The sequence below is a fragment of the Equus quagga genome, chromosome 19 (assembly GCF_021613505.1).
Source record: "Equus quagga isolate Etosha38 chromosome 19, UCLA_HA_Equagga_1.0, whole genome shotgun sequence".
NCBI lineage: Eukaryota > Metazoa > Chordata > Mammalia > Perissodactyla > Equidae > Equus > Equus quagga.
The window spans coordinates 22,288,155-22,301,266 of record NC_060285.1 but is presented as its reverse complement, the minus strand read 5'-3'; the positions used below and the strand labels follow the sequence as shown (position 1 = coordinate 22,301,266).

General features: G+C 35.5%; 1 protein-coding gene across 1 annotated transcript in view; it reads right to left on the bottom strand.

Annotated features, from left to right (window-relative positions):
- Positions 1 to 13,112, bottom strand: part of ANKS1B (ankyrin repeat and sterile alpha motif domain containing 1B) — a 1,013,016-nt gene that overhangs the window by 668,338 nt on the left and 331,566 nt on the right. The gene's annotated exons all lie outside the window — the stretch shown is intronic.

The following is a 13,112-nucleotide window of genomic DNA, read 5'->3' as shown; positions in this document are numbered from 1 at the left end:
GCAACTACTCATGTGACTCTTGTGGCAATAAAGCAGATACACACAGTATGTAAATGAAAAAGCTTGGCCAGATTTGGCCTGCAGTGGGTCAGACTGGGCCCACAGACAGCAGTTAGCCAACACATAGATAAAACAAAGGGCTCAGGCAAATGGATTAAAATGTCAACTAGGTTAGTGATAGAGTAGATATTGGATAATGTGGTTTAGGAGCAGGGCAATATAGCTTTCCTAATACTATAGCCCAGAATTAGATAGACTAGCATCAGGTCTGCCAAACCTGAGCAGGTTCTTTACTGCTAAACCTAACTGCACATTCTCTTTGCAGGTGAGAAGATCACAAAGAGAGTTAGTGACACATACTCAGTTCCTGCTCCCAAATTTACAAATCAATTAACTCCCCTAAGGGAGTTAGTAGGAGTGAGCAGGAGCAGAGAGAAGCCCAGTTAAACTAATCAATGTCTCTCCACATGAAAGTATGAAGCCAAAAGAAAGAATCCCACATTCTCTGCCCAACTCCAGTAGGTAAGTTATACTTTTAGGATCTGTCAATTGAAAAAATAAGTGAGCAAAAAGCAACAATAAATTTCCATTTTATTAATCATAGCAAAACTTATGCACATTTGAAAATAATAAAAATGGATATGTAAGACATTATTTTATGTAATCTATGAACAAGGCTTGGTGCCTATATGAAATTGCAAACCCTTTACAGTATCTCCATAGAGTGGCCCAGTTTGAGATCCATAGCTTCATATTATCCCTAAAAATTAGGTATCACAGCCCCAGATTACAGTATTATTAGAGGATAATAGTAATCATCCAATAAATATTTGTTGAATGAAAACATGAATTTATAATAATTATTTTATTTTTTAAAGCGTCCCCAAGGATACCTTTCAACGCAAACCCTCTGCTCCCGTAAGGCTGATGTGCTCAGTAGCCTCCACCCCGAATGTCATATTCTTGCCTCTGTCTTTCTGCTTATGATGTTGCCATCCCTTCTGAGGATGAGGGGGCTCTTCTAGGCCTATAGAAATTCTCCTTTTATTTTACAACCAATCACAAATTCTACTCAGTCCATGAAGCATTGCATGACTATTCTTGCCTATATAGTTTTCTTTCTTCTCTGAATCTAAAAACAACAGTAATATTCTGTATGGATAATTCAGTATCTCTTGACATGCTAGATCCTATATTCATACTTGATATTTTTATCGTTAGCTACTTCTAAATTCTGTACTCTTGGAGGGCAAATGCTCCATATAGTGCTTCTTTGTATGTTCTTTGTATAGAACTCAGTACAGTATAATTCTTTCACAGAGTATATTCTCAAAATTTTTAAATTTATATTAAATGAATGAATTAATTAACAAAAGGATGAAGTAATAAATAGCATAAATAGCCAAGATTAAGAAAAATTAGGAAGAAAATTATGAAAAACTAAGAATAGGGAGGACAACCTGAATGGCCTCCCAAAGCCTTCCCACTCCTATACTATTTTAGCAGAAACATTAATTATAAGAAAACTCTTTTGTAATCATTTACTTCTCTACTCACAGAGACAAGTTAGAAAACAACATAACTGATTTTTATTATTTTAGCTTCCAGATAAAGGCAAATGATATAAATCTATGACTTAATGCTTTGAAAAATCTGGAAGAACACAAATATTGATGAATATATAATCATTTAAAATACTGAAGATGACTATGGTGCAATGGCAGTATGGAAATATGTACTGCTATCTCCAGTTTTAGCCTTATTATCAGTTCGTACAGAGGTGAACAATTGAATGAGACATGTTCAGAGGTTAGGGAAAAGTCTAGAAATCTAACTTTGATCCCACATAGGAATTAACATTTCTCAATTATATAGATTAAAGTGATCATCTCATTGATAATTAATTCATTTTTCATTTATTGCTTTCTCTCCTCAAGGACTGTGGAAAAATAAAGGAGGGAAATCATTTGAAAAATAATGATTAATCCACAAGCTGACAGAAAAGCATTGTGTTCTAAGTAACAAGCAGTGCTTGAACCCAGGACTCTTTTGTTTATAAAAAATACACCATTAATACACATTCTATTAATATACATTCAAGGCTGTGAACCTGTCATTTTACACACGGTAATTAAACTCCATTAATACAAAATCTTAAGATTCTTACATCTACTTTCCCAGAGAGTGACATGTTAAAAAGTAAGTCAATGTAATAAACATTTTGGAATATCTTTACGCTTTTTAAAAAAAAACTTTACTCCTTCTTCTTTATTTATTAATTTCTAAATTAATTTCTAAATTAATATGATTTAGGAGGCCTCTTGATGATATTTAGCTTTTTAAATTAATAATAATAATATTTTCTAAATTAATTTCTAAATTAATTCTAAATTAATATGATTTAGGAGGCCTCTTGATGATATTTAGCTTTTGATAGCATAAAATCCAGGCTTTCATAAATAATACCTATACATTTAATCTTTATGAGCACATGTCTGCAAGGAGCTTAAGAGACTACAAGTTAAGTGAAGGGATCTTTAAGATGTCAAAATAAAAATTTGCCACATATCTGCTTTTCCGTTATCCTCATTGATATTACTCTACCAGCATCTCTGCAAAGTCGAGCAGCTACATTTACATGCTTTGAAACTCCTCCATTCCCTTACTCCTCAGATCCAGTCCATCACCAAGCCCCATGACTGGTTCACCCTTGCATTTCTATGTCCATAGCTACCATGTTAAGCCAGGCCTCAGCATCACACATGTAGATTTTGCAACTGCCTCTGAACTCATCTCCTATCTTGTACAGCTTCATTTCCTCCTGTGCACAACCATTACAATAATCTTCAAACATTATTCATGGTCCAAGAACTTGAGTACCTTCCAAATAACACAACTCTCTAGCTTAGCCTTCCACTTAGCAATCTCATCTACTTTATTTCACTTTCCAGTCAACTCTATACCAGCACCCTGCTTCCTCTGAGTTCATCTGCTTATTGGTTCAGCTTCGAACTGAATTTGAACATGGCTTTCTCTCCACCTCTTTCAAAGGCCAGTGAAGAAGCACTTTTGGAAGAAGCAGGGATCTCCAAAAAACTACTCCATAAAAGCAACAAGAACACCCACAAAAAAATTGTTAAAATCAACTTTCAGAACTCTGGAAATTAATCAAAGGCTTAAAACAGTCTGTGTAGGATTTATTCCAGAAAATCAGCAGAATCTTTATACAAACAGTGAGCATAGTGGCATTTTAACTTGCCCCATTCCCATTTCCCCCTCCCCAGTTCCACAGAGAGAAAACCAGCAGCCTCACAATAATAGTAAATCTTAAAACCAGCAGCCTAGAAGCCACTGGAGGGTTGAGTTTGGAGTGATTCAAACATCCTCATACTGACAGAGAATTCTCAAGATTTAACATGTTTAACAGCAGCCCCCTGGAAAAGATCCATTTATAAGCCTTGTTTTATTTGACCCTATGCAGAGCTCACTCAGTGGAAAAAGGCTTCTACTCTAGTTGTTTATTAAAATGAATCAGCAGCAATTGTTTAACATTGCATCTGTATAACATTATAGCTGCTGGAGCCAGTAACACCAGTAGTGGCTAACAAAAGGCTGTCTGAAAAAATTTAAAAGGAAAATCTTGCGAAGGAGATGTCCATCGAGGTCTTTGAAAAGCTGCAACATATTTCTATGGACAAAAAGGCCACACTCATGTGCATGGCTGTGTGTATGCCCAGGAATGATCTAAGACTAATCTCTCACCTCTGGTTGAACTTGAAGCTCTGCACAAGGAAGAAGTGAAGGCCAAGGCAGATATGTAAGCTGTCAGAACTTGAAGACATGCCTCAACACACAGACTACCTCGTTAGGAGGACGCATTGTTCAAGTTATCTAAGGAAATGTCTGTTGAAGTATAAGGTAACCATTAAGATAATCAAACAGAAACTTGAATGGCCACACAGAAAAAACAATACAGACTCGACAGAATTAATCTGGGAGCGTCACCAAGCAAACAAACAGCAAAAACAAAAAAATCCCTGAGAAAGGAGGAATCTGATTTCGACAGCTGCTGTTTTATATTATTTTAAATGTCCAATTTTCAACAAAAATTATAAGACATACAAAGAAACAAGAAACCAAGGCCCATAATACAGGGAAAAAAATATTTAGTAGAAACTGTCCTTCAGGAAACACAAATTTCAAACTTACCAAACCAAGACTTTAAGTCACCTATTATAAATATCTTCAAATTACTAAAAGAGCCATGACTAAAGAATTAAAGTATGAGAATGGATATTAAAGGAAAACAGAGATATCAATATCAATAGAAATATAAATTATAAAAATGGAACAAAATAGAAATTCTGAGTTGTAAATTACAATAACTGATATGAAACGTGCTAGAAGGACTCAGCAGTAGATTTGAGCTGGGAGAAGAATGAATCAGCAAACTTGAAGACAGGTCAATTGAAATTATCCAGTCTGAGGAATAGAAAGCAAAAATAGCAAATATAAATAACAGAGCATTAGAGAACTATGCAACACCAATAAGTATACCAACATATGCATAATGGGAGTCCTACAGGGGAGGAGAAAGAGAAAATACAGAAAGAATATTTGAAGAAATAATGACTAGAAACTTCACAAATTTGATGAAAAAACCCATTAATGGAATGTTATTCAGCCATAAAAAGAAGGAAATCCTGCCATTTGCAAAAACATGCATGAACCTTGAGGACATTATACTAAGTGAAATGTTAGATACAGAAAGATAAATACTGTACGATCTCACTTATATGTGGAATCTGAAAAAACAAAACAAACAGAAACGGAGAGCAGCTCGGCATAACTGGATTCTTAGAGGAATCTAATGGATTATATAAACCTGATATGAGCAAAATGTGCTTTTCTCGCCCAAACCGTAAAAGAAAGAACTATTAGCGTGAAGTTTGGACCCTATGAATTATTACTGTATTCATACCAGAAAACAATATCTCTCTATAAAGTCATATAATTTATTAAAGAAAATAGTTTTAGAACTCCCAAATGGTTTTGTGAAAGAATTTACTTTTTTCTCACAATACTTAGAACCTCTGAGTTGTTCTGATTGTCTCTGGTACAGTGAGTAGTCTCACTCGTATATGCAACAGAATCATCATAATTATATTATCCTGAAATACACATTCTCCTTACTGAAGGTAGATTTCAGTCAGAAAAAAAAAAATCCAGCAGCTACTTCTGTTTATGGGTCTATAACAAACATTTTTTCAACAACTTGCAAGTCTTCTATCCAAGATTATGGACACAGAGACATTTATTTTCAAGGCTACTCATGGACAGTCGAGCTGTATAAATGATTACTGACCTCAGCTTTGGCTTATGAGAAAAAAGAAAGATACTTAAAAATTCACTTACAAATCTGTGTGAAATAACTTCTTAGGCAGAACTCAGATACTATAGATGGATTCCCTGGAAATCTATATTACGTGCCCAAAGACAGAGTATTACAAGAGTAAAACTATCAAAAACTAAAAGGACACGAGACTAGGATATCAACCTACACTGCAATAGTCACAAAGTTAAATACTGTCGCTGGTGACAGAGAAAGAAACTTATCTCCAAATTTCCCCATCTGAACAGCACAGTCTTCGGTAATTCACTGATTGATAAGAACATAAAAAGCAATGCTGCCAGCATACCTTTTAAGGAAAAGCACAGCGCTGACAGGATACATTCATCACTAAACTATATATCCAAGAGCAGTTATAATGTATAGGCCTCGGTCCCAGGAAAATTACAAAAGATGGAGTTAATTAACCAAAAGTAACGTATAAAGTGACTATTCCTCAGTGTACTTATGTAGATGTGTGTATGTGAATTATCAAAAAATGCAGTGAATATGGCAGTGGGTCATAAAAACATCTCTGGGCATGAATTCTCCTTTTCCTGACAATTTAAAGGCATACGCCAACCTCCTGGTAGAAAAAAGGAAGACCAATGTGGGACACTCAGGCTAACAAGAGATACTAAAATTAAGTTATCAGTCCAGTAAATACATGACAAGCCTGTGGCATTAGCTAAATGAACATCAAATAGACACAAAAAGAAAAGTAAAATCTGAACTTTACTGGGGATCAAGATTTGGAAGTTGAATTTGAGATGCTGCCACTATGTTTCAAAAAAAAAATGGAATGACTATGAAATTCAAAGTGTTATGAGAAAATGAAAAAAAAAGAAAACAAATTCTTCCCCCAAACTACTTTGTGTTTGGTTGGTTCATACCACTCACTGCGTGGTAAAATCTAAATAAGTGTGAGTAATATGTGAATGAACGTATAGTTTTCCGCCATGGACAAATACTGTAATCAGTAAATTAAGTCGGTTATCAATTATTTCAATTCTCCCTTCTCAATTCTGATATCAGTAACAATCAATCTGGTAGTTTTTTAACTCTGTTCTGCCTCAGATTTTCAGATCCATCTTCTGGAGCAGATTTTGAAGTCTAACAGTCCTGGACCCAAATCCTGGTTACTGTGCTTTATTATGTGTGGCAAGTTACTGAAGCCCTGTTATCTTCTCTACTTCATTTATAAAATAAGGATGATAATATCCTTCTCAAAAGGTTGTTTTGAGAATGAAATAAAACATCCCATGTAAAAGATCTAACACCACTGCTGGAACAGAGTATGAACTTCCTCTTAGGAAAGCTTCATTACTACTGCCTGTGAGCTGTACTAAACATTTCATGACAAAATACCCTGGAACATAAGTTTACAAACACCTACCTATTTAGTCAGTTGTGATGGGAGACTAAGCGACAAGAGCAACGGTTTCTACTCCTAGCTGTGCATCTGGAACATCAGTGAAGCTTTTAAAAAGCATAGAGGTCTGAGCCCCACCAACCCCCTACCCTCTCTGAAATTCTAATTTGGTAGCTCTAGGGGGTGAGACAGAACCTGTATTTTTGGAACACTCCACATCTGATTTTGATGCACCATGGGCCCATGCTGGTAACTTTTCCACTGCATAAAGTCTTTCATAGTTTTCAAAAATACTCTTTAAAAAGCCCTCGGTGTTTTCTTCCTCAGGCTGAAAAAGCCTGCAATTTTAACCCTTCCTCTGCAAAACACTTTCTAATTATTTGATTATTCTTGTAGCTCTCCTTTGAGCCTTAGCTAAATTATCTGACAGTCTCTTTGGTTATGTGGTTCCATTTATCATCAGGTGAACTTACTGGAAGTGAAAGAGAAGGTTACTGTAATTCATAGAGCTATTGATGTACTCCTAGAATAGTGTTAATTGCACAGGACATTTTAATTATTTAATCTTTTCTTCTTGAAAAGGATAAAAACAGGCCACTGTATGCACCCATGGGCTAGCCCTATTTCTACATCTGAAAAGGCAACTGGATTTCTTGTTTTTCTTTTCTCTCTCCCAAATTAAAGTGTTATATCACACATCTAAGTTCTGATGGAGAACAACAAATATATTCAACATTCAACCAACATTTATCACTTCCTTTATTTCATAAGGGACTTAAGCAAGCCCAGAACTTTTCCTGTCTTTTATGTCTTGAATTTTTCCCTTAAGGATATAAACAACCTAAAATCAGAAAAGTAATACAGAGAATATCCCTTTGGGTTATTCAAATAACCAACTGCAAGCCTTCCTCTCACTGTGCTCCTTGGTGGGCACCTTGTGAGGTTGCACGGGTTGTGGTTGTTGTTCAGGTGATTGTACTATTGAGGGCAAAGGAGTAGTGGGCTGTTGAATACTGTTTGCTGTTTGCTGACAGAACTAAACCTAAGGCAGGTATTCTTGCATCTGAGTTTGTCCTTTTGCTTTCCAGCTTTCTGACTTTACGCAAGTCACCTAACCACTAAACACCATTTTCTTAATCACTAAACTTTGTATAATAAGCCCTCCAACAAAAGATTCTTGTGAGGAATATATGAAATAACACATGAAAAATCTCTGATACTGTTGAATCATTCAATTTTTTATTTTCTTTTATATTGTTATAAAATACAAGGTCTTACCTTAAGCAGGTTATCTTTTTGCCCAGGAAAGATGACCCAATCCCCATTTCATAAAAAAAAGAATCAGTAAGAACATAGTAACTTAAAAACCCAGCGGCGCTGTATACGATTGTGAAGTACCAGGCCTATGAGGTAGTTCGGGGCTGAAATTCTAGCCCTAACTCTACAACCAAGCAATAGTCCTGAAGGGGGCTGAATCCATTTAAAGTGGGGTACCCTTTTCTAATCCATTCAAAGGCTCTATATGGGATAGCGGCTGACCCCAAAAGTATATCCGTAAGAGATAGATTATGAGTTACTCTATCAAGTGGCAAAGTGCCTTTCATGTTCAACATACTGACACTTGAATCTTAGATGTTTACTGAATCGAATCGAGAGTTACTGAGTAAATGAATTATCCCCAAGTCCTGTGTACATTAAAAAATCTGTTAGAAATACATTGTTCAAATATTCTAAAGTATCAAGTACTTTTTTCTTTTTCACTTAACATTTATATCTCTCAAAATCAAATTCCAGAGAAGCAGGCATTAAAGGTAGAAGAGGTTATGCTATGTTTGTTACAGTGGATATCTTCATGCAAAATAAGTAAGGAATTGCAAGTTGCAAAAATGTTTGTAGGTGAGTTTGGTTTTGTTTTTGAGTTATAAGTTTATGGCCTTCTCTGATGTTTTCCTATCATGCAAAGAATAAAACCAAAATCATAGTTAAATGACATCAACTATGAACCTGTAGCAGCAACAAAATTTGCCTTAAATAATTGTGTTGATTGTGCTGCCCATTATAGAACAATATTAAATTTTCTGTTGTTCAGCTGAAACAATTGGTCTATCTTTCCCTAATTTTTGTCTTCCAAAAGATAAGCACAAAATATGTAAAACCACATATCATCAGAATTTGTTCCACTGACTTTGACTAAATAATTTCTAGAAATTTGGGTATCACTCTTTGCAAAAAGGGCAGTATCTTCACGGTAAGAAATATCAAATCCAAATTTCTCCACCAGGTCCTAGAAGGTTCTCCACCAAATGATTTCCCTTTCCCTCACATAATTTTTTAACCATTTTGCCTTTTAATTCTCAACAGTTTAGCACCTTACATGCTCAAAAAATGTCTGTGAAAATAAAGAAGGAAGGAAGAGAGAGGTAGGACAATGAATGTGTTTTTTAGGGGCAATAGGAACCCTCCACCAAAATTCCACAAAGTATCTTTCTCATCTCTGACAAGTGTACAGAATTTTATGATTAATGATATATTCTTTCAGATATTAACTTCTTTAAAAACATAAATCTTCTTGGGTGGCCAATATTAGTAAAGCAATTTACTCATCAATGCTCTCCAAAGAATAAATTTTGGAGCCACAACAAGAGAGGATAGTAGACTTCTGAAGCGGAAAAGTAACACAGAAAAGGAGGGTTCTGGGAAAGAGTGCTGTTTGCCCTTGTTTTTGCTAAACTTATCCATTCCTTTGGTCAGCCATTCAACAATTATTAGCTCCCATACATACTAGGGATATGGACATTTGTTTATTAGAAGTTGGAAAAACATTCATTCTACAAATATTATCAGGTTCCTACTATAATACAGTTTCGTAAATATTGGGAACAAGATTGTCAAGCCAGAATTGTAAACATTAGATAAATAATTCCAACCGTGATGAGTGTAATAATGGGAGAACTGCCACAGCAACATCTAATGGAGAGATATTGCTTGGGGAAGTGGGGATGAGAGTGGAGCTTGGTGAAGCTCATTAACAGGTAGCTATTTACCTATATCTTTTTACCAGGTATTGCTCATAACTGTGTCATGTCTATCAACTAAAATCCTTCTCCTCTTGCTTAAAATGCCCTCCAACCTCAATTGACTATTTCTTTCTCTCCCTTTGCCCAATTAGTACCTGAGTTTTCAGCTCACACAATAGGTTACAAGATGCCCATATCCAAACTGAGTAATACAACATATAAAATAAAAAATATATAATAAAAATCCAGATTTACAAGCCATATTAAGAGGAAATTTTTACTTAGAAACATCTTTCAAATAAAACGATACCATCACATAGTCGAATATGACTTCTTCAAGAAAAACTACATGTAAATTTTCAGCAATTTATTTAGTGCAACAAACATTATGTTAACAAATACTTATTGTAGAACTACTATTAGGATGTGAAATGGAGCAGTTTAAGGTTGTTTTATAAAATATTCTGAAAACAGAGTTCAAAGTTGTATTCTATCTTCCAAACTAGACTATTTTTCTCATGAATTTGAAACTTCTATATCATTTATATAACTGATGTAAAAATATTATGGGTGACAAAAAGACTTTGCCACTATTATCCTTGTTATATTCATAGCTATAAGAACAGGAAAGGCTTATACTAACTATACTAACTGCTTGGACAAAATAATTTTATTTTAATAAACAACAGCCAGCAGGCCGAATCAACTATATCCCATTTGGCTTCCACCTGTCCAACAAGAAGAATGATTTTCAAACTGGAAATAGAGTACCATTTAATATAAACAAGAAACTGAAACTCAAGATAGGTCATACAATAGGTGGAGAGCATCAATCCACGTGAGTCAAGTACAGGTCTCCAGCCCATGTGTACTATACCTCAGGGCACTAAAAGAACTTACATATATTGATTGTTGTGAATATCTTCTGTAATTCTTCAGAAATCACAGTGAGTGTGATGGATGACAGAAAGACTAGAGATGGGCAAATCTTTACTCCAATTTTTAAAATAGAAATTGAGGCAAAAGAGTAAGAAGTTTGAGATCAGTCCTGCCAAAATTCTTCGAGTTAAGCATATGGATTTTGAGTCTTAGTAAATAAATAGTTATTCATGAAAACCAATGGAATTTGCTAAAACAAATTATGCTAAGATAATTTATTTCCTTTTTCCTCCCTCCCTCCCTCCCTTCCTCTCTCTCTCTCCCTTCCTATCTTCCTTTATTTCTGTTATTCAACAAGTGCTTGTTTGATACCTCTGGGGATGCTTTACATAGAATGTTTGACAAAGTAAAATGTTTGCTAAATCAAAGTATCTGACAAAGAATTTTGTGTACAAAATGGTGAAGAAATTGAGCTTAGTAATAACAATTAGATAAAATAAATTTGTATGAAGAACAGGCATTCATTAGCTAATGAAAGATTAAGGAGATTTCTAGCAGTTTCCATGGTGCTCTGTCCATTGAGCTCCCTGTGTAACACTTCTATCAGTGTCTCGATAAAGTTATAGGAGTCATAGATATGTTGGTTTACATAAAGCAGTAGAAAAATAACTAGCACTTGCATGAGATCACCAGGGGTACTTGCTCAAAGTTCACACTCCTCACTGTTCCCCAGGTATACAGGAGCCCAATTCAAAAACAAGCAACATCAACAAAAAAGCTTCTGTATAGAAATGCTAAAAGTTCTCAAAAATTCTGGGAATTTTCTTTACCTTACAGTCCCTTTAGTCTAGCTTGTCCTTGATTATCCTCCTCTGCTGTGTCCCTTTATTTGATCATTACTTTTTATTCAAAAGGCCCCAACTGTCCTAAGGATTTTTTTTTTTTGAGCAAAAAAAAAAAGTGGCATTCTACTTCAAGCTCTACTGAGCTCCAAAATACCCTAATCTGTGTATCCCAGCTGCCAGGGGGCATCTCACAATAGACGTGGAAGCTGGTAATTGGGACACCACCCCCACTGGTGTAAACAAACACTTAAAACACATGGTTTCAGACTACTTTAATTTCATTCTCACCGTTTCTACCCCTACCTCTATCACCATCCATTCTAGCCACACAGAATAATGTGCAGTTCTTGAAATGCATCATTATACTCAACAACATCCTATCATTCAATAAATCTTTCCTGAAAACTACAAGTCCCTTCCCCACACCCCAGTCTAATTTATATCTGTGCTTCTTTGGTGCCCTCTGTCTCCATCAAAGAATTTTCACACTGAACTATGATCTCCATTATAAAGTAAGCCCCTTCATGGCAGGAAACTGTGTTTATGATGTATCTCCATAACCTACCACAGTGCCATATTCTTAGGATATGCTTAGTATGAGTTGGAGGGATGGATGGAAGGATGGATGGGTGGATGGATGGATGCTGTAGGAGCTCGCCTCACAGGTAGGAGTATCTGGGACAGGCAGCAAAGACTTCAGAAAAGTGATGACGTTTGAGCTACATCTTGGAGTAGTAGAGCAAATAAAATGGGTAGACAAGCATTCTTCGTCATTACAATGGCCAGGAACATTTTTCAGACCAGAAAAATCTCTGACCTGGATGAAGGTAACACTTCCCCAGTGGGTCTTACTATATCCAGTATTTTCTGTCTCCTAGCCATTTTTCACAGTTTAGCCTATGCAATCTTACTAAAATGAAATTCTGAGTATGTCCTGCCTTTTAATGTAGCTTGCAAGGTTATTCATAATCTGGCTACTGGTTATCTCTTCTGATTCAACGATCAGCCCTCTCCACCTGGAACACTGTGTTCTAACCATATATTTACAATTCCTGGCATGTGCCAAGCTTGTTGTTTTACCTTTGGCCCTTTGCACCAAGAAAATTCTCCCTCTTATTTTTGCCTAGATAACTCCTAGTGCTCCTTCAGGTCTCTGTTTCAATAGGACTCAGTTTTCACATCATTTTCTTGGGAATGACTAGGTCACGTCACTATCATATACTCTCATAGCATCCTACATTTATCACAATTATAATGAAATAATTATCTGTGAAATGTCTGTCTTCTAAAGAGATTACAAACTCCAGGAAAGGAAGAAGTTGATCTTTTTCATTACTGCCTCCTCAATGTCTATCACAGTATCTGGCACATAAAAAGTGATCAGTAAATATTTGTTGATCTAATGAACAAATAAAGATTAATGAATAAAGGTCTTTATTTTTGACTAGATTTTAAGCAAACTGAGGGCTGGTTCCAAGTCTATCTTATTCATCACTGTATTCCATTGTCTATCACATTGCCTGGCACATAATAAAGCTCTCACTAAATAGTTGTGGAACAACAAATCAATGATGGATTGAATGAGCATGACGTCTGCAGTTTAGTCACTC